Source organism: Suncus etruscus, chromosome 6 (genome assembly GCF_024139225.1).
Source record: "Suncus etruscus isolate mSunEtr1 chromosome 6, mSunEtr1.pri.cur, whole genome shotgun sequence".
NCBI classification, from domain to species: Eukaryota; Metazoa; Chordata; class Mammalia; order Eulipotyphla; family Soricidae; genus Suncus; species Suncus etruscus.
This window is the reverse complement of record NC_064853.1, coordinates 20,161,097-20,183,853: the sequence shown is the minus strand read 5'-3', so window position 1 is coordinate 20,183,853 and position 22,757 is coordinate 20,161,097. Positions and strand designations below refer to the sequence as shown.

Genomic DNA, 22,757 nt, shown 5'->3' with positions numbered 1-22,757 from the left:
CCATCCTGTGTGTCTACGGAAGGAGCACTCCCTGAAGTGCTCAGGGACCCAAGGTTGCAGGGCTTGAACCCTGAGTTCCTACTTATGCAGTATGCAATTCAGGTCCTCTTTCAACTGGTAAATTCAGGCCATTTATATTTAGGGTGATTATTGTTATGTGGAGCTTAATTGCTGCCATGCTATTCTTTATTTTCTAGTTGTTTTGTGTTTGGTGTTTTCTTTAATCAGGAGTTTATAACTGCCTTTTGCTCTTGCTTATTCTTTCTGGTGTTTCTTTCTATTCCTTCTCTGCCAGATTTTTGCTCTGGGTCACCATGAGATTTGATCCATTTTATCCATTTCTAAGAAATTTTTTTTGTTTGTGCTGGTATAGAAAAAAAAACACCTTTAAACTAAACATATTATGTCCCATTCTTCTACCCCTTTGGCGATTTTTAGTTATTTTCTCCTTTTATTCTTGTTTACATTTTGACTATGCATTACTATTGTTTTGTCATACTCAAGGTTTTTTGTTTTCATGTGTTTTTATTTTTCTATAAAATAATTGCATTAGGTATTTGTTGCAGTTCAGGTCTGGTTATGATGAACTCTGCTTTTTTTTGTTTGTTTATTGGAGAAAGCCCTTTTTAAAATCCACCATAGCTGAATGATAACTTTGCCATCTTTTAGGGATACACCCATCAGTTCTTAGGGGTTACTCCTAGCTTTGCACTCAGGAATCACTCCTGGCCATGTTCAGATCCTGGGTTAGGACCCAAGGAATCTGGTGCAAAGTAAGAGCCCTGCCCCTTGTACTATTGCTCTGGACCCCAAAATTTTCCATCTTAAATGGATGTTTTTCTTTTAGAACCTGGGACATGTGACTCTATTCTCTCCTAATCTGTAGAGTTTCTCCAGATAATATGATGATACTCAGTGACAAGTAATTGTACACATTTTCCCCCTTACCATCCTTTAATAGTTTTTCTTTCTTGACTATTGCTAACCTAACAATTAAAAGGCTTAGATTATAGGGGCCGGAGAGATAGCATGGAGGTAGGGCATTTGCCTTGCATGCAGAAGGATGATGGTTCAAATCCCGGCATCCCATATGGTCCCCCGAGCCTGCCAGCAGTGATTTCTGAGCATAGAGAACCAGAAGTAACCCCTGAGCACTGCCGGTTGTGACCCAAAAACAAACAAACAAACAAAACAAAAACATAAAAAGGCTTAGATTTTGTTTTTGAAACTTAGAGATTTGGGTATTCTGTCGGCTTCCTATATTTCTATGCTATTTTTTCTTTAAGTTTAAAAATTATCAATTATTTCTTTGAAAAAGCCCTTTGTTCCCTTCTCACCTTCTTCTCCTCTGGCATATCCTTATACCTGCTTTTCTAATAACAAAATACTAGCAAAGGATTTCTTCCTCTTTTCTAAATCTTATTCATCCTCTTCCATTGAAGTTACAAGGAAAATTTTATTTTCAATTTGCTATATTTCCTCTGCAAGACTGAATCTATTTTATGCTTTTTTCATGTATTGTAGGTTTTTTTTTTCTTTTTTCTTTTCTTTTTGGTAGCAGGAATCAAATCCAGGGTTTCACACACACAAGGCAAGCACTTGAATACTGAGCTATATCTCTGGTCCCTGTATTGTGTTTTTCACACAGAGTCTATTTGGAATATTTTTTATAGCTTCAATCTCAGTGATGAAGAACTCCCACAGCTCATATATTTTCTTTCTTATTTCATTAATGCTTCATTCTGTGTTGGCCTGCATTTGATGTATCTCGCTGTATTTCTTTATAATATTTTTAATCTGTTGTCTCCTAGAGTCTGTAATTCCAAGCCATTATCACTGATTTCTGAAAAATGTTATGCTTTCACTCATTCTGATGCCAGGTTTTTATCCCTGATGGCATTTGCTTTTATTTTCCCAATAGGAGGCACTGTGGAGATCTCTTTTGTTTTTTAGAAAGTTGAATGAATGTTTGCTGGGGGGGGGGGGGGGGGGGGAGAGGTCACCTGTCAGGCGTATTTTTTATATTGCTTCCCTGCATGTGGTATGCCAGCCTGATTATAAAATCCCTTGCTGTCACCTTTTCTTCTGTAAGCAGACCCATTCTCTGAATTAATCCAATAACTTATCTTAAGACTTTTCCCCTTGGATCATCCACTGGTATCTGCTGCCATTGGTGGTTTATTCTGGAGAATCTTGTCTTGATTTTAGTTGATGGATGGTTGGAAAGGGCTTTCAGCAACCACTCTATTTATTAAAATCACTGGAATTTCTCTCTAGTCCAGAAAGGTGAATTTTTCTCTCATCTGTACAAGAGCTTTGTGCACAATGAAGACATGTGTTGTAGGCAGGAAGATTAGCGGGTCCAGGTAATGTGTGTTTTGGGGAAAACTAAGTCTAAAACCTGAACTGTCATGAAGGCTTGGAATTTTTTGGACACAAAGTACACTTCTCAAGAGCCAGGACGGTCCCAGTGATGCAGAATTCCAAGTCAATTGTAGGAGACTTCCTGAGAAGTGAGATGGCTGCACTCCCTAGAAGGAGAGGTACCAACACTGCAACAAAGGCCAGGTAAAGAATGTCAAAAGAACATCAACTACTTCTAAATCCCCCCTTGGCAACCACCCTAGCAATGTAGTGAGTGGTAGTGGGCAGTTTGGAAGGAGAGTGTGTGAAGTCAAGTTAAACAAAGGAAGGGTCTCACATCTATGGCAGAAGGACAAAAGGTGCTGTCTGTACCCATGTGTGACAGCTGGGTGCATGTGTTGTTATTTGGTACATGAGGTACATGGTACATGGTAGAATTTGGTGCCTGAGCACATGCTGTCCACAGCTCCCTTCTTGAGATGTGGAATTTCCTACTTCAAAGCTGGAATGTGTATGGGCTCCCCATTCTAGAGATGCCTGGGTTCTCTCTTGAGGATAAATCTTACCTTTCCTCTTTCCTTATCTTTATATTTCTCAATAAACTTGGAGTTTCTCAATAAGCTTGATCACTGTTTGTCTCCATGATATTCTTTTTCTAAGAGAGAAAGTTGGCAGATGCAAAAAGGCCTGGGTAAGGTCCAGAACAGATTTTCCTTTCCTATAAAGGGTAAGTTCTCACTCTAGTCTGATCTATGGTTCCCTGAAAAATTGGCTGACAGGCATTAACTCTTAAAGCTACCAGAACAAGTGAATGTCAGGTATAGCTTGACAACTGCCTCTTGGGGCTGGCAGGACATGAAGTTTGTACTGCATTAGGGACTCACTATATACTTTATCAGTCCTAAATCTCCAAGGCATTCCAGGAGTGACAGCAGCAGGGAGAGGGAACACAATAGGTTTCCTTCTTGAGGCCGATGCCTCTTTCCTCCCCATTTAACATGTCTTCCAGGGGCCTCCACTGACAACACTTGCATAATCTCCCAGTTCAGGCCCTTTCACTGACTGGGTGCAACTGAAATCCCTCACTGCCAGGCCAAGCTACAAGGGCTACATGGCAGGTTTCATAGGCTGCAACTCTAGTAGATATAATGGCTCAGCTCTGTAGGCTCAGGGGAACAAAAGGAAATCTGCCTACCACACTGTCTGCCTAAATTGCTAGATTTCATAGTCTAGTTGCTCCCTCGATTTTCAATATAATGTGAGTCTTTTCCCTCCTTATTAGAGGACTTCACTGGGGCCCTAAAGAACAGAGTATACTGAAGTTGTGGCTTGGTCTGCAATGTGTACAACTATAATTCTGAAATTCTTCACTTTGCCTCCACAATAGCTAGAGTTCTAAACTCCATTCCCTATTTCGCTAATATTTGGATTTGGGGCCCCTGCCTTCTAATATGCACAGGCTTGGACTGATCTGCTTATTGTTCAGTGATATACTGATGTTCAATGTATGGAATACATAGTTTGTCTTAGCTGTGCTATTTTGTATTTTGTTTTTCTGTTTCTAAGTTACACCCAGTAGTGTTGAAAACACCCAGTAGTGTTGAAAACCTACTCCTGGATCTCTGCTCAGTGATAAACTGGTTTCCTCTTTCCCCAATGAACAATATTCTAGTCATGTAAATCCAACTTCTTGTCTCTACCTGATTTTTCTTATACTCATTAACAGCTTTTTAGGTCCTCAAAAGCTTCTGGACTGGAGAGATAGCATCATGGTTAAGATGCTTACCTTGAGGGACTGGAAAGATAGCATGGAGGCAGGGTGTTTGCCTTGCATGCAGAAGGATGGTGGTTCGAATCCCGGCATCCCACATGGTCCCCAAGTCTGCCAGGAACAATTTCTGAGAGTAGAACCAGGAGTAACCCTTGACCCAAAAACCAAAAAAAAAAAAAAAATGCTTACCTTGCATGTGGTCCACCTTGAGTTTTTTGGTTTGGTTCATGAGTTTTCACTAAAATCAAGCACCCTTCTTTGATGATTTTAGTCCATTTACTTCAGAGAAACACTCTTTGCTAAAACTATCATAAATGCCACTTTAGAGGTAAGAAAACTTCATCACTGTCTTAATATGGGATGAGAAGCCAGGTGAAGATCCTGAGACATAGTCTCGAATACATGGAGTTCATGGAGAAAATGCAAAGAGCATAAGTAACAGCTGGGAAAAGAAAGCTAGTCAGCAGCAAGTTCATTGACCCACTAGAGTGGAGATGGAGAGTGCCTTCAGTGGAAACTGGCTGCAAAATATTTGCCTGGAAATGATCCAGTCAAGAGGCAAGAGGACTGAGACTTTTATACCTCCACATCTGTCAGCAATCAAAGGCTTTCCCCATTATACTAAGGTTGCTATGCCCATTGACAGAGTAAATTCTAGAGGCTCCTAAGTTAAGCCTCCATCAAAGATGCAGACAGAAAACTGGACTATAATGACTGTAAATAGGAAAGGGGTGTGCAAGTACATGCACCGAGAATTTGCAATGCCTGCTATAGGTCCCAGTGATTAGGTAACTTTCCAAAGCCATAAGCTATTAAGTAACAGAATTGGGAGTTGTTAACTGCATTTTTACCTGCCTCTTCACCACTGCTAGTCACATGCGAGGAAGTTCTTGTGTAGTTGTCATTATTATGACAACTATTACTATAACCGCTCTTGTGTAGTTGTCAGAATGACAACTACTACTATAACTACTCTTGTATAGTTGCCATTTGGTTTCTCCAGGCATGTTTATTTATGCTTCCACAGGGTTAGGAAGTTCAACTACTCTTTTTACTCTGGCTTATACTTATGAAGCTGAAGTTTGGGAACTGAAGCTCCATCTTCAAGTTCTCATTGGACAGGACACTGCCTGGCTGTAAGATCCTGTCCTCTCTCCTGCCTGATCACCCCACATCTAAAAAGCAGTGTCAAGCTGGATAATCTCTTGGGAAGTTTCCCCACCTAGCACACTTTGCTTCTCTCCCAGGGATTCTCCACTGAAGTATGACGTGCCCTCCCTGCAGGCCTCAGGTCAGTGGGTGGCTCTGGCCTGACTGTGTCCGCCCCTTCAGATAGCAAGCTCTTGATTAAGCAAGACTGACGGTTATTTATGTACTTACAAAATCCTCCTTGTTGGGAACACGAGAAAATTAAATTGCTTACTGGGGTTGGTAACAGATGGTTGGCTCCATCTTCTTCTGAGTGCACCCCCTCTCCGAGAGTAATTGAGGACATCCTGTCATACAAAAGAGATTGAGGGCTGAAGGGTGCTGAAGGATGGTCGGGGGTCCTCTCCTTGGCACATCAGTCATTCTGATGTCTCCTTTTCATTGAAGGAGATCAAGTACAACCCCAAAGAAACTCAAGCACTTTGTAAATAGGGCACGCTTGGGTGCCTTGGAATTTATAAATTTTACTTATTTATTTTGGGGTTATTCAGGGGCATCTGTGTCCCTCCAAAGTCAAATGGAAATTTCCCCCCAAACATCTGGCTGGTGAACTCAAGTTGGCCAAGCACAATGAGCTCTGTTCAGGACAGGATGCTGACTAGGTCCCTGCTCAGTGATTCCAGTGCTAGTAACCTCCCAACCACCACCCCAATTGCTACTTTTAATCAAATCCACACAACATTACTTTGTTTATTTTTGTTTGTTTGTTTCTTGTTTTTGTTTTTGTTTTTTTTCCTGAGCCATACTGGTGGTGCTCAGGGCTTACTCCTGATTCTGTATTCAAGGATCTCTCCTGGAAGACTCAGGGGGCCATATGTGGTGCTAGGAGATTGAGTCCAAGTTGGCCATGTGCAAGTCAAGTGCCCGACCCTCTGAACTATCACTCCAGTACAAGATTCCTTATTTTTGTTCAGCTGAAGTTAAGATCTCTATCTCAATATTATGCTTTATACCCAGCTTATGCTTTTTTACCTTCCACAATAAGCATTCATGGGCCAAACCCCAGGAAGGACTGGATCCTTTTGGTGCTCCTTAGACCTCACAGCCAAATGTACAACAGGACAGAGGAATTTCCTTTGAGGCTCCCACCTCTATAAGGTACTTTTTTTTCTTTTTAAATAGAATATGTGAAAGGAGTATGCTTTAGGTACAAAATAACAACAGAATTGTACAGCTCTGAATTCAAGTCCTCACTTTGACCTGAAGAGCAAGAAAGACTCTGGCTTACCTTAGCTTACCTTCACTAAACTCTTGTGTTCTTGAAAGTGGAAATAATAAAGATGTTTTGTTTTTGAAGAGTACTGAAACAAGTAGAAGTACAACAGTGAATAGAGACCCTGGCACATGAGACATACTGAAATTCTGTGTTGTAAGAATCCCTGAAGCTCAAAGTGGAAATAAACAAAAAAGCCAAAAACACCTTTAAGTCACTTCCATATTTTCCTGGTTGGAGGTTCCCAAATACATTTGGCCTATTATCCCTTTTCAGAAAAAAACAAAAATATTACGTTGTGACTAACTACGTAATTTCTAAGCAAACTAAACAAAAGCACTCTTTCTCACCATATACAGTTGTACCTAAGGCTGCTATTTCACCTTCCTGTGCTACCTATTCCCCCAGTTTGATAAATTCTGGGTTTTGGGGGGGTGGTTGGGTCACATCCTGTGACGCTTAGGGGTTACTCCTGGCTATGTGTTCAGAAATCATTGCTCCTGGCTTGAGGGACCATATGGGACACTGGGATTCGAACCACCGTCCTTCTGCATGCAAGGCAAATGCCATACCTCCATGCTATCTCTCCGGCCTCACAATTTGATAAATTCTGATGTAGATCATGTACCTCCAAGGCAGATATGAAAGGCACCCAACCTATCTCCCCCCGTCCCTGCGTGATGACAGTGGAGATGGCACAATTTCCAAAACTCCATAACCCTTCTTCCCATCCCCACACATAAACATGCATATTTCTTTCTTGCTCTTCAGGTCCAAAGATAACTAAGGAACTTTCCAATACATACCTGGTTTAAGCGGCACAAAGTTAGACTCCACAGTAACAAGATCCTTTCCTACAGTGGCCCAAAAGGGTGACATGGTTTTAAACAGAGGAGAGAAGAAAGAATGTCACCTCTAATTTGTCTACCCTTGTGGCAATCCTCATTCCAGTAACAAAAAAATTTTGCATTACCTCACTTAAAACTCTTATTACATCATTAAAATTAGACCCTGATAAGACAAAGTGGGAAAAATTAATGAAATATGAAAAGACAAACAAAAAAGTCTAGAGTTGAGGATACAGTAATTTACACAGTAGTTTTAATACATGTACCAAGCTGATATAAAATTCTGAGATTGGGAACAGTTACATAAAAGACATAGGAGAAATATATTCATTAATCTTTGCAACCTTTCTTTGAACTTTAAATGTATTTCAAAATGAAATAATATTTAAGGCTGACATAGAATACTATATATATGCTAGTCCTTTATAACATCTGCACAAATAAATAACCAAAGTAAATATCCAATACTTTTCTCTGTCTAGACATATCAATCATTTTTGTGTCTAAATATTAATTTATCTTAAACAGTCTAATTCCTATTTTAATGTTGCCGTTATTACTGATTATAACTTTTATATCATTTGTGCCTCTATTTTTTGTTTGTTTGTTTGTTTTTGAGCCACACCTGGTGACACTCAGGGATTATTCCTGGCTATGAGCTCAGAAATTGCTCCTGGCTCAGGGGACCATATGGGACACTGGGGATCAAACCCAGGTCCATCCTGGGTTAGCCATGTGCAAGGCAGATGCCCTATTGCTGTGCTATCGCTCAGGCCCCTGCCTCTATTTCTATAAAATAAAGAATGGATAGTAACTATTTCTGTAAAATGGAGAATGGATAGTCACTTCCAACTCAGATATGCAAAGACTGAATGTTGTGCCTGAAAAATACATGGTGTACTTAGTGCCATTCCCCTGTAAGGTTCTTGTTCCATCCCCTACATCCCAGCTCTGAGACAAAAGCACACACCTTGCAATCATGAGACCTCAAGTTTGATCCATGGCACTTCCTCATATCCTCAGTGTGATCCCAGTAATAGAATCATTTGTGATCCCTGGTCTGCAATTAAAGCGTGTGATCTTTCACACAGGACAGTCAGCAGTGTGCAAGCACTGCAACAAAACCACGTGGGCTCCCTCAAAAGTCACATTCTGCTAAGGTGACCAACCTGGGCCACTTGAGTCTGTTCCCATTTCAGCAGTAGAGGTCACCTGGCAGGCTGCACACCAGAATGGTTGGTCCAAATTTCTCTGATGGCCCTCAAGCTACCTCCTAGATCCTATTATTTACATTTATATGCACCCTGGCTTCTCTTCTGTAGCACTCATCACAGCTGTAATTAAGCAATCAATTGGGAAATTTGTTAATTTTGTCTTGTCCACTAGACTCTTGCTGTAGGCGGGCATTGATCACATCTGCAAGCCCGCTTCTCGCCCATTACACCCTGCAGAGCCAGCCCTTCACAGAGCTTTGGCATATAATGGATGACTGCACCAGTGAATGAATGGTCTGCTCTGTAGATGTCTGTAATATAAGAATGGCTAGTAACCACCCTTGTCCAGAATGGCAGTTCCCTGAATGTCCTCATTCTTGTTCTTAGTGTTACCCCACTCCCCCCATTCTTGGTGTAACCTTACCTACAAGAAGGACCCTCCCATTTCTGGGGAGGGGATCTTGGGGAAGTTTACAAATGGTTTGGCCTCAGGGGCAAAAGGGGATTTGCATGGATGAAGGATGGAGAAGTAGCAGGAGGAGAGATGGCTGAAATACAAGTTAGAATGCAGGGCTGAATAAGAATGGTTATGGTAGGCCACACACATGGTGGCTAGGGCATGAATAAAGCTGATATCTTCTGAAACCTGTCTGTGGATGATTTCCTCGCCTCTACCTGAACCTACTGACCCACCGGCTGGAGGGGGTTGCAGATACACGTGGCCAGGGCCGGAGAAGAAAAGCCCCTCCATCACCATCCATCACCATCCACCACCATTCCAAGCCTATCCAAAGGGCTTAATGCAACACTAAGTAGTTACGAAGAAGGATACTTGGGAAACGGACTCAGCATGAAACAAAGTCAAATGTTTTTATGTGCCCACCAATCCCACAAGAGGCCTGAGGCCTCTCCAGAGATTCTCTGTTAACTAGATCTGACTGTTCAGTACCACCCACTATAGTCATGTATCACAAAATGATGCATTCCGAGAAACGTGTCATGAAGTCATTTCACCACTGTGCAAAAAGTAGAGTATGATTACACTCAATGGACTAGATTAATACACACTTCAGCTCTATAGTTTAGCTTCTGAGGACCACTGTGACTTATATAGTCCATTGCTGACTGAATATCATTGAGAGATGTATGAATTATCTCTTCCAAAAGCAGGAGAAGGAGAATATCTGTCTGATATATAGCTGATATTTCTATCAGCTACAGATGCTGAATCCTTAGTATGCCCCAGTATAAGACTTAGCTGAATTCTGAATGACTAGGTGGTGAAATAGAAAAATATGTTAAAACTTCACAGCCACAACTTACCCCAGAGAAGAAACTGCAGGTAAACAAAGGCACAATCTATTTGATTATGACCTCAATAAAAAATCATCACAATTGTTTACCTATCCTGAGAAGTAGTCACCTTACATTTCAGATGGTTTTCATGCCCCTTTTTACCATTGCCTACTTGCCCCTGATTTATTTGTTAGTCCTTAAAATATACTTGAGAAGTTTACCATTTACCTTCTTTTTCATCCATTCTCAGTGGCCCTGAAGTACTTGAGATAATAAGTATGATCATTACTTATTAATAATAATTGATGTGGTGCTGCTCAGGGCCAGAGAACCCACAATCAGGCTAGAGAAGGGGAGCATGTGAATCTGGGGATGAGACCCAGATTCCTACACATGCAAGAAAATGCCCCTCACCACCAACCTAGCTCTCCAGCCCCAAGTCATAAAGAGTTTCTTTATGTTATAAGGAACATTACATTTCCTAAACAAAGCACTATTGTGTGCGACTTCAAGCCAGTTCAAGGAGAAACCTTTTGGCAAAGAGCGTCTGAGCAACTTTGCAAGTTTTGCATGCTTTGCAAGACATCTTTTGTTTACTGGGGGACAGGACCTTTAGCATGTGACTCACCGTCAGCTGCATTCCTGATTTCACTGAGTCTGCAATTATGAATAAGGACACCTCACCATTGCTGAAAACTTGGGACAGGTTCTGGCCACTCCACTCCCGAATCTCTCCAAAACTGCATTCTTGAAGGCAAACAGACTTCATAAAACAAATTACCTGCTGGGTAGGGCATTTGTCTTGCATGCAGCTAACCTGGATTTGATTCCCGGAATCCCAGAGGGTCCCTACAGCACCACAAGTGATCCTTGACTGCAGAACCAGGAAGAAGTTCTGAGCACCACTGAATGTAACCCAAGAATAAAAAAATAAAATAAAAGAAACCCAAGTAACCCACTATTCTAGCTTCTTTCCCTAAAATACTCCTGAGGGATGCCATGACTATTTTGGTCGAGTCCAAACTCCCAAATTAGTCCACTACCATGAACCTTCCTGCTCCTTACTGGCTAGTGAAGTCTCCATTAGGAGGGTGTGGATGGCAGAACCACCTTCATTTCCTTCGCCAGGAGCTGAGTACTCAGCAGCAAGGTGGCCAGACTCCTACCCGGTTCAGCAACCTCCCTGGTCATTATTCACAAGCAATGGCTGATCAGTCACCTGGAGCCTGCAGAAGAAATATCCAGGAAGGGGTTTGCTCGACTGTCATGAATGCTAAAAGAACAGTAGCAGGAGGGGGGTGGGGATGAATAGCACCTGCTCCTGAGGGGATGAAATAATGGCGCATTTCAAAGTAAATTTAAAACTGTTTTGAAATACATCAGGCAATGATCGTGTACAAAGTCATTTGTCAAAATGAAAAATGAGTGAGTTGATCAGCTTTTCATTCTCAGGGAGAGCACAGAGGTAGACTTTCCTGCTTCATGCTCATTCCCTTCTCTAGATGTTCATGTTTTCATTCCTTCATTCCACAAATATGTACTGGGGGGTTGATTTTATGTAAGGGACTGTGTTAGCCGTGGGAGAAATACTGGCCAGTCCAAAAAATAATGCTGCTCCTGCTTCCACAGAGCCTACAGGTTAGTAAGGGAGAGTTATAAATAATAAGCCAACAAACTAAGTCAAGTGCTATGAAAGCAAAGAGAGGGAAAAGCCTGGTTCTATTGACCAAGGTGTGATCAGATGTGACTTGGGTTGAGCTCAGAAGACAAGCAAAAGGTTTCTTATTCAAGCCTTGCAAGAGAGGTTTAATCATCTCACTTCTTAGGATGCTTGCCGTTGTAAGCAGCAACAAAACACTGACTTAATAAGAAAAAAGAAATTTATCTTGTACAGTAAAAAGACCAGAGAAGTTTAGTGTTTGGGTTGCTCTATATAGTGGCTTAAGAAAATTATCACCATGTTTCCATCTTTGTCCTGAAAGTACTTGCATGTGTGAGTAAATTGCATGTAAAGGCCAGATTAGATGCAGAGTCTGTGTAGCTTAGGAGATAATTGGGGGTCAGGGGACTGAAAGCATTTGGGGTTAGAGACAGAGAGAAGGGGTAGGTGGCTGGAGGTGGCTGTGAACCTCAGAACTGTGTGCTTCATTTTGAGCACCAGCAGGCATCTGCTCATGACCACAACCAACAGCCCTGTCCCTCCCCCACATCCCGCCCTTTTCTCCAGACACAGCTACAGACATCTCCAGTCTCTCTGCCCTTTACATGGGACATATGAACCCTCTGACAGACAGCCTGACTGCTTGAAGCAAAGCCTTTGCTGTTGAAAATGACAGAATCCCAAGAAACAGCACCCACCAGGAAAGGTAAAAGAAGGCCTGGCAAGACCAACAAATGTCAATTATCAAAACTGTATAAGCTGTAAGTCCTGATAAACTATCAGAACAATCTTGGAGGAGGCCTTAGGCCCCTGTTTCTGGTCATGCCCTGTCCCCAAGTGCTAGGAATTCCTAGTTCAGAAACAAAACACTTCTTCAAGCATATCAATTCCATGCCTTCATTCATGCTAACCTTGCAAACAGGAATGCCTTTTATTTTTAACCAAAAATTCTTGTGTTCCCAGGACAGATCTTCCTTCAGCAAGACTACTTCTTCATAAATTTCTGAGATAAGGCATTGCTTGCTCTCAGTGTCCCATCACTCATTCACCTTTGAGTGGTGCTCAAATGGCCATATGAGGTGCTGGGATTGAACCTGGGTTAGTGTATATAAGCATACACTTATATACCTTATAAAGCATCATTCCTGCTCTATTATTTCTCTGACCCTGGTGTTCATATTTTTTTATTGATCTTCCTTTTCTTGAGGCCAGGACTATTTTGAAATGGGATTGATATCCCTTTTATACAGAATTATTTCTCTTTCTTTGTACACATTGATAAACATGGCACCTGATTGATTGTAAGTGCACCAATCAAAATTATGGAGGAAAATAAGGGGTGTAAATGCAAGTAAGTAAATATGAGCAAAATAATGACTAGATGAAGGGTAAGTTGAGTAAATAAAACAGAGAAAAGGAGTGGTTGAAGGAAAAGATGAGTAACTGCTTCTAGTTGGAAGGGGGGAAGTATGTCCCTTTTCTCTGTCCCACTCTTGCTGAAAGCATAGAACGTTCAAAAGGGAAAACAACCTCAAGAGTGTCTAAGAAAATAAAATTGAGAGTAAAAGAGAAAGACAAAAATAAAGATCTTTATTCTACTATATCATTTTTGTTTATATCATTTATGTTTTATGGGGAGAACAGTGGGTGTCACATGTAAAGCAAGTACCTTAACCACTCTACCATCTCTCTGCCCCCCTTTTTAAAGCTTTATTTTTTATTTTATTTTGATTTTTGGGCCACACCCGGTGGTGCTCAGGGGTTACTCCTGGCAGGCTCAGGGACCATATGGGATGCCAAGGATCAAACCTGGGTCTGTCCCACGTTGGCCTTGTGCAAAGCAAATGCCCTCCTGCTGTGCTATCACTCTGGCCCTCTCTGGCTCCTTGAGGTAGAGATCTTTAGCAAGAAAGGGGGAAGATTTTTTTAATAAAAAAGACAACTTAAAGACTGGAAGAAAATATTTGCAAATCACATACCTCACAAAGTATGTATGCTTAGAATATGTAAGGAAGCTAAAAATATATTTTAAACAAAGTAAATACCTCATTCTTTTTTTTTTTTTTTTTTTTTTGGTTTTTGGGCCACACCCAGCGGTGCTCAGGGGTTACTCCTGGCTGTCTGCTCAGAAATAGCTCCTGGCAGGCACGGGGGACCATATGGGACACCGGGATTCGAACCAACCACCTTTGGTCCTGGATCGGCTGCTTGCAAGGCAAACGCCGCTGTGCTATCTCTCCGGGCCCAAATACCTCATTCTTAAAATGAACAGCAAAACCCCTGGGATCAGAGTTAGTTTTCCAACCCTGAGTGAACCCAAGTGTAAGCCAGAAAGTTTGGGTGCTATAAGTAAAGCAACTTTCTGGTAAATGATGTTGACAATGGAGAGTTGGGAGTGAAATACACCTGGGGGGACATTAGGGATACATGGGAAATCTCTATTTCTTCCTCTCAGTCCTAATACTAGTCTAAAAGAGAAAGCCATGATGTGTACATTTATATGGCACATGAAAAAGCTCCACATCATCAGCCTTTAGGACTAGGCAACAGTTGCGTGGCAGGAGAGTTTCTGGGGTCTCTTTCATCAGGATACCAACCTCATCCCTAGCTCTACCTCATCCCTAGCTCTACTCTTCTGGACCAATCAGCACCCAAAGGCTTCACTTATGACAAGCAGCATTTTCAGAGCTCTGGAATATTAACCTATGAAATGGGGAGGGAACACAAACTTGTGGACCACAGCAAATGGCTTAAATTTTAAAATGTGACAATAGTCAGAGAGAAAGTACAGGAGTAAAGCACTTGTAAAAGTAAAGACACTTGTCCTGTATCCTACCAACTACCTACTATTACTCAACTACCTGTTGAAATCTTTGACACTACATAGGATCCTCCAAGTATAACCAAAGATCACTTCTGAGCACAGAACTAGAAATAGCCCCTGAGCAGGCCAGGTGTAAGGGCTTGAGCACAGAAAGATGTAAGAGAGTTCCAGAGGGTGGGGAAGATGTCCTGAGTGTGTCAACAAGTACCCCAATGTTTCCATAAATCATTCAACCCCCTAGGTTGGTATACTCAGAAAAAGCCCACTGGACTGTATAAATTAAAATACTAGCAATGGAAAGAGAGAGATGGTAAAACAGGTAGATGATATTCAAGCACCATCAGGAGTGACCCCTGACTGCCTTCCCCTCCTTACTTCCCCTCCTTTACAGATAGAATAAAAGTTATCGATGTGTATAGGGCCAAGGTGCTTGCCTTGCACATAGCTGCTCCATACCTGGCACTTCCAGCATCTTCCAGCAGTGACACCTAAGCACAGAGCTAAGAGTAAACCCTGAGCCTCACCTTTCTCCAAAAATGCTGTCATCAGTGAATGAATGTCCCCCTATTTCTTTATGTCTTTGCTCACACTCTCCCTCTCTATCTTCCCTCCTCTTTGAGCCTCTGGCACTCCATCCCCATGAATGAACCAGAACTCCCACTCTCCATGCTCCCCTCTGTATGTCATTGTCCCCAAGCATACCACCGAGACTTGAGGAAAATGTCCCGTCCATGCCCAGGGTCCATTTCTACCCACTCAGACTGATTTCTACCCTATTTTTCCTGGAAGGCGGCGTTTCACAGAAAGGGATCCACTGGCGCTGAATTTGCAGCATCATGGAGCCAGTGAAACTAAACTTTGAGGTCCTCAGCCCCAATACTGTTTCCCAGGGCCTACCACTCACTACTGTTCTAGTTTGCATGGGATTCCCCCACCACCACCACCATTCTGTAAATCCTGGTGCTCAGCCTCTACGCCACAGGACCTACCTCTGCCTGGAGGCCCTCTCCTGCCACACTTTTGGGAGAAAATCCAATTGCTTAGCTTTTAAACTAGGCCACATTGGAGAGTAGAGTGATAGATAGCACAGGGGTTAAAGTTTGCCTTGCACAAGGCTGCGGCTCCCCAAAGGGGACCCCTATTTTGGGGGCCTTATTCTACACTGACCAGCAGTGAGGAAACCTAAGGAGAGTCGCACAACGTGATAGGGTTCGTGCTCTTCTGAGTACCTGTGGAGGCAAAAGTTAGTAATGACTCATGAAACCAAAAGAGGAATCAAGAGCAACTTTATTTCAGGCAGGATGTGATTATATACTTTTTAGTGATGGGGAAGCGGGGGTAGGGCAAGGCATGGCTATCACCAATCATATTTCGCCAGATCAGTCTTTTGCTCACAGCCCTCAGTAGAGCCGGGTGAAGTTAGTGGGGCTGAGTGAAAAAACCACAAATCACGGATGTCACGTACACATTTTCAGATGACAGTTACAGATTACCAGAGACCAACAGTTAAATTCTTAAGTAACATGTTGTTCTTTATGCTACTGATGTAAAAGGTTTTGTTACTGGTACTCATAAACCTGTATGACACTATTTCCTTTTTCATGGCCATGATTTCTTGATCACAGTGAGAACTGGCAAGAACTGTTTGTCCCTGACATATTTTTTTTGAGCTGCGTATATCCTGTTGGCCTGTCCTTTGCAGACTTTCTGGTTTCGGTTCCCATTCTTCACAATCAGGCAGGCATGAAGGCAAGCAGGCAATGCATAGCAACACTGGGGGAGTTCTACTCTCCCGGCTCCTCACATCTCCCCCTTTTTTCTTCGCTAAGCAAGAAAGATGAGCTGCCCTTGTGATGCTCAGCGCCTGTAGGGACAGCATTCCTTGAGGTTTCTCCAAGCTTTAGCACAGCGAGAGCCTAGCGACGGACGCTTCTTGCTTAGTTTCTCAAAGACTTCAAACTGTAGCAAGGCAGGAGGTGGGGAGGGAGCCTCTTCAGTTGCAAGTTGTTGATACAAATCGGTGGGATGCTTCTTTGTAGCCTCATCAATCTGCGATTTCACGAAGCTGGTGATGCGGCGGAAGGCCCATGGACCAAAGGATAATAGCAGCATAAGGCCGAGAAAGGGTCCCAGAAAAGCTGGGAGTAAAGTAGTCAACCATGGGGTTGTAGAAAACCAGTTTTTATACCAGCTCTCACTCTGATCAAGCTCCCTACGTCTCTCCTCAAGACTCTTTTCAACTCTTTTAATGCTATCTCTAACCAGACCAGTTTCATCTTTAAATATACAGCATTCTTCTTTTAAGGCGGCGCACATCCCCCCTTCTTTTAGAAAGGCAAGGTTAAGCCCACGGCGGTTCTGGAGGACCATTTAAGCCAAAGAGGCAACAGTTTTCTTAAGATGTTTAAGTCCTTGCTTAAGTTTTCTAATGTCCGCATCTACAGCGTGCTGAAGCTGGTAGAAGGACTCAGATGAGCGGACCATGGAGTAGATACCAGTACCAGCGCCGGCAGCACCAAGTTTGAGCAGCACAGCAATGGTCACAGCAGAAACAGGTTCCCGTTTATGGCGTAGCAAGGAGGAGTTAATGGTGAAGAGGGGAAGATATTCCATTGGGTGAACAGAGAGGCGAGGCAACAGCAAAACCAGCACACAGTAGTTTTTGTGGGCAAGAAAAATTTCAGGAACTAAGACAGGGGTCAAACCAGTAGAGCAGGAAAATAAGTACCATTGGGGGACAAAACATAGGAGTTGTTATGATTAACAACATAGGTTTGATTACAAACATTAATTAATTGAAGGGGAGGGAGCATTTGGGGTACCAGAATGCAAAGGCCAACACCTATAACTTGACCCAGAGTTATGCCTTGGCCAGGGTCAAGGTACTATGCGATGGAGGGCTGATTCTGTAGAGGGATAGGAGCATCAAAAACAGTCACTACTTCATAAAATGGAGACTGGGAGGAATAGCAAATACAATATTGTTCATATGCAGGGTCAGTAATGGTGGAGGCGGAGGCATTAATTATATTAAGAATAAGCTGTGAGGAGGAAACTGGACCAGAGGGGAGAGTAGGCTGAAAAAAGGTGATAGGTGTAAGAATAGAGTTGGGGGAAGGCATGTGGGTAAGATAGGGTGACATTGGTTTACAGGCAGAAGACACAACAATTTATTTTACACAAGTTATTTTTGAATACCACGGAATGCCTTCTGACTTCTGTGAGACTTTAGCATTCAAAAATTTTATAAGTAACAATTGCCAATTTTTTTTTTAAAACTTTTAAACTGAACCTAAATAATTTTTCTTAAACTTCTTAGTTATTATCTTAAAGCTAGATGCTTCTTTTTCTAGCCACATATCCATATTTTTATGGCCTTAACTTACACATAGCAGAAAAGCTGGATGATTGCAAAGTTCAGAAATTTTCCAGGGAAAAGTTATTCCCGATGGCCATTGAGAAATTTGGGGTTTACTATCCCCTACACTTTCTGCCATGTGGTTAGAAGGACAAAGCTAGCTTAACACATGATTTTTAGCAGGATGTCACAGTCTATTAGATGACCAGACTGAACCAAGTTGAAAAAAAATTAATTGAAATTTCAAAAATGGATAAGGCTTTAAAAATTGTATTTATCATGAAATGTAGAAATAACAAATAAATAGACAAAACAAAACAACACTAAACACAACATTGTGGCCACTTTCATTCATTACAACACACACATAAACAGACAAAAGGATCGATCCAAAACTTTTTTTTTTTTTTTTTTTTTTTTTTTTTTTTAGAAAAACTTAATGTAGCTGGAGTGGAACTTTGCTGAAAATAAATTTTAAGGTTTAGATTTAGCACAAAACATTTTTTAAAACAATTATAATTTGAAGTTTAAAATATTAAACAAAATGGTTAGTAAGCAGTTAAAAAATTTTTAAGTAAAATGAGCACTGTAGAAGGAGTCTTCATTCTGAAGTATGATATCATTTGCTGTAAATGAATGGGTTTTCTTTAAATTAGTTTCACAGTAGAACAGTAAGACAGCTGCAATAAAGTGTTAAAATTTTTATGATTAAAAAAGAAATAAACAACTGTTTTTACCTTGAAGACTTTAAGTGAATAATTTGTAAAATAATATTATATACCAAATTAACAAAATGTTTAGACATTATAAGATATAGTTAAAGACTTTTGATGCATTTACACACCTAGAACTTAAGACCAAAGTTATATTTGATATTTTTGTTAATTTTCTTATAAAATTTAGTTTTATAATATTACTGATAAAATGAAATATATATTTTTTTATTAATATTATTTGTTCACTTTGACACAAATATACAGTTTTGTATAATGTGCTGACTTTCTGAATACACTTAAAAGGATAGTTATTTCAATGCAAAGGTAAAGAACCATTGCTGTAGCACAAAATTAAAACTAAGGGTATTATGAAGCACACCTGGGTGATAGCTGTGCAATAATATTAACTATATTATTTAAAAAGGCTAATGACATTATTTTCCACATAATTTTTTAAAATACCTTAAAAATTAAAATAAAAATTTTAATAGAAATATAAAAAACTGAAATTCTAATACTTGTTTGTCTGTTTAAATTTTAAAACACCAAAAGGTTTTTCTTTTACTGATAATTTGTTATTACAAGTGACAGAATTATGACCTTGCTCTAAAATTTCTGAGAGGCATGAAAACAGGGAGTGTATTGCTGTTATCTCCATGTTGCTTTTTCTCCCTAGAAAATTTTTTAACCCTTACAGACCTGAATTTAGAAGGTTTTCTAATTTCCAATGTTTTAATAATTACAACACCAAATGCACAAAACTTAATTATACAAATGCTTTTAGAAAAGGCACACTTATGCTGCATAATTTAATTCACAAACTTTACAATTATTTGAGGCCTCTTATGAGACACAACAAAATTCTGACAATTTTTACTATATATTTCACATGAACAGTTTCTGAATTCTTTTAATTCTACCAACTGTGGTCTTTATCTTAGAAAAACATTTTAAGGCTGCAATACTACCCTAAGGGAAGGGGGGGGGTTCCACCCTGCTCGCTGATTGCTGAAGTGGCAGCCTGGCCAGGAGGGTGGGGGAAAGCAGCAACAGTTTGTTGCCGCGTGTGGGGGAGCTGCTGGAACGCTGGCTCTGGGGAGCGACTTCCAGGCATGGAGGGCAGCAAGAGCCATGTTGGCAAGCTGGGACCTGGAAAGTGTGTGCTGTGCCTTTAAGGTATGAAAAGGGGCGAGGCCAGCTATAGGAGCGTAGAGATCAGACAGGGTCTTGACCCCTGTTAGGACAATTAGGGGAGGGAGCCGGATTCTGGCCATCCTAACTATAATTTATGGAGGCCAGGTCGGTGGCTGCAGCCGGCGCCAGCTTCCTTAACAGCACGGGCCTGAGCGCAAGTCTGGGGTCTGGTGGGTGTGTGAATGGGGGCAGACGGGGCGGACGCAGGCTCATCGAAAAAGGGGAACAAATATTTGGGAGAGGAATGACCAGCCCGAAGTTGGGCGATCTGGTGTTCAAGGTTAAGGATTTCTTTAAGATTATGAATTTGGTGTTGAAGAGGGCTGGAGGGGGCGGGGATAGAGGAAGCTGAGAGAGGAGCAGGCAGGTTGTAGGGAGGGGGCGTGAGGTCCAAAAGGACGAAAGGTGGTCCGAAGGACGAGAGGCCAAAAGGCGGGGGTCGCCTGGGAGAGAGACTAAGAAGTCACCCTGAGAGATGCATGCATGAAATTCTGAACGCGTCTGCGCAAGGGAAACTCACCCTTCACGGAAAGAAAAGGGAGACGCGGAGAATTCCCGGGAACGACCGGCGACGAGGGAGAAGAGCAGGAAAACCACGTTTGGGCGCCAGAATGCGGCTCCCCAAAGGGGACCCCTATTTTGGGGGCCTTATTCTACACTGACCAGCAGTGAGGAAACCTAAGGAGAGTCGCACAACGTGATAGGGTTCGTGCTCTTCTGAGTACCTGTGGAGGCAAAAGTTAGTAATGACTCATGAAACCAAAAGAGGAATCAAGAGCAACTTTATTTCAGGCAGGATGTGATTATATACTTTTTAGTGATGGGGAAGCGGGGGTAGGGCAAGGCATGGCTATCACCAATCATATTTCGCCAGATCAGTCTTTTGCTCACAGCCCTCAGTAGAGCCGGGTGAAGTTAGTGGGGCTGAGTGAAAAAACCACAAATCACGGATGTCACGTACACATTTTCAGATGACAGTTACAGATTACCAGAGACCAACAGTTAAATTCTTAAGTAACATGTTGTTCTTTATGCTACTGATGTAAAAGGTTTTGTTACTGGTACTCATAAACCTGTATGACACTATTTCCTTTTTCATGGCCATGATTTCTTGATCACAGTGAGAACTGGCAAGAACTGTTTGTCCCTGACATATTTTTTTTGAGCTGCGTATATCCTGTTGGCCTGTCCTTTGCAGACTTTCTGGTTTCGGTTCCCATTCTTCACAATCAGGCAGGCATGAAGGCAAGCAGGCAATGCATAGCAACACTGGGGGAGTTCTACTCTCCCGGCTCCTCACACAAGGCCAACCCTGCTTCGAATTCCACACTACATCAGCAGAAGGTAGCCCAGAACCTCCTGAGCATCTGCCTTTTGGTAGGCTAATAAAAATAAATAAATGCTGCCATACAAATATGGAGGGTGGTGTGTCTCCTTTGCTGTGGCAACCAGGATCAGTCCCATGGCCTGTGAGCAGTACCTCACAGTGTGTGTATGTTGGGGGGGGGGGCGGTTTGCTAGGAAGAGAGCGCACTAGGAAAAAAAGCATGTTATTCTTTCATCTACCTCCACACTCCAAGAAAGACACCTGGCTCATAGAGAACTCACTGGCTAACCTGGTGAGGCGAGATCCCAGTCAGATGGGTATGATTGCCTGGTGGTGTTGGAGGTCTGCAGAGCCTGCTCTCCAGATGCCAGGTTCACCTTGGGTGAGAGGCAAAAGGCGGTTCTGAAGACTGAACAGCTTTGCTGACAGCTGAAGGGGCTTGCATGGGAGGGTGAGGCCCTCAAGGACACACAGAAGAGACACGCCTTTCTTTGCCTCCGCCTCTCCCTTCATCCCTATTTGGGGTTCTCCTCCCTTACTCTGACCCCATGGAGGGCTCCCATTCATTCACTAGAGCCATGGCCCTTTCCAGACTCCTGGGCTCTGCCTGCTGTGCCACCAACAGACATTGGTGGAAAGAAAACATTGTGCCTCCCCAGACCCTGCTCTCATGTATTTGTTCTATAGAAATCACCTCCTTCATCTCCTCCCACACCTTAGATGAATGCAGGACTCACCAGTCTGTCCCTGGTGTCCTTGGATCACATCTCCCCAGTAGCCAAGACAACCCTCCAAACACTGTTCTTATATCATTCTTACCAAGGGTGTGAGCTCCTTGCAGAATCAAATCCCCTTCTTGTGTCCATCCAGCTTTCAATGAGGCAGTCCTGATTTGGGGACAAGTTTTTTACTGGGAGTGGTGCCCAGAAGATACCCATGGAAAGCAGGAAAGAGAGAGCAGCTGGGCAAGGCACCATGGGTAAATTCAAACCAGCTAACTTCTGTGGACAGTGGGCACTAAATAAGGCCCCAACCCCCCCCCCCCAGGAGCCCCAGGAGCATGAAAGAGCATAAACTCTATTATCTCCCTGCCTAGGTCTCTCCATCAGATCACTATCTTGTGGAGCTTTCCGTGGGGGTGGGGAACTTTACTCCCAGGGGTAATAACCCTCCCCCAGAACAGGTAAGCAAGAAATGCACTCAGGGGGAAAACACAGGCCAGTATCATGGAAAATGGAGTCAGAAGGTGGAGACCTGAGTGAGGAAGTGCAGTCTTATAGGCATCGCTGAACTTTGCTCTGTCAAGTTCCAGTTCTCCTGAGTCTACCAGCCATAGTTTATCACTCTTTTATGAAGAAGGCAAGGAGGTTCAGGTTCTGTTTAGTTCTTCCTGCATGTGCTGGGACAGCATAAGCTGCAGATTCATATGCTTGATTGCCTTTGGACCTTTCTCCAAAAAACTCATATTCAGACCAATGGACAGTTGGCTCAGATGCTGTGGTTGAGCATGCTGGGTATGACCCCTTCCTGCTCTTCTCTCTGTCCACCAGCATGCCTCCCACATTGGGAGCCACATTAAAACAGAGAAATGGTCAAAGCAAGATAAGGGGCTTCCTTCTCAGAGGGATGGCATGGTCATTGGCATCAAACAAGCTTGGGAGACAGGGAAAGGGGCCACTGGCTCTGCCCCTATTCACAGCATGGCTTTGGGCAGATGAAGTCAGTTTTTGGTGCTTCGTTTCTGTCATCTGTAAGATGATAGT

General features: G+C 42.4%; 1 non-coding gene across 1 annotated transcript; it reads right to left on the bottom strand.

The window, feature by feature from the left end:
• Positions 1-18,744: 18,744 nt before the first annotated feature.
• On the bottom strand, positions 18,745-18,871 carry LOC126012505 (small nucleolar RNA SNORA22). The gene has a single exon (XR_007496965.1). It is a non-coding gene; the product is annotated as a small nucleolar RNA SNORA22 (small nucleolar RNA).
• Between the last annotated feature and the right edge of the window lie 3,886 nt (positions 18,872-22,757).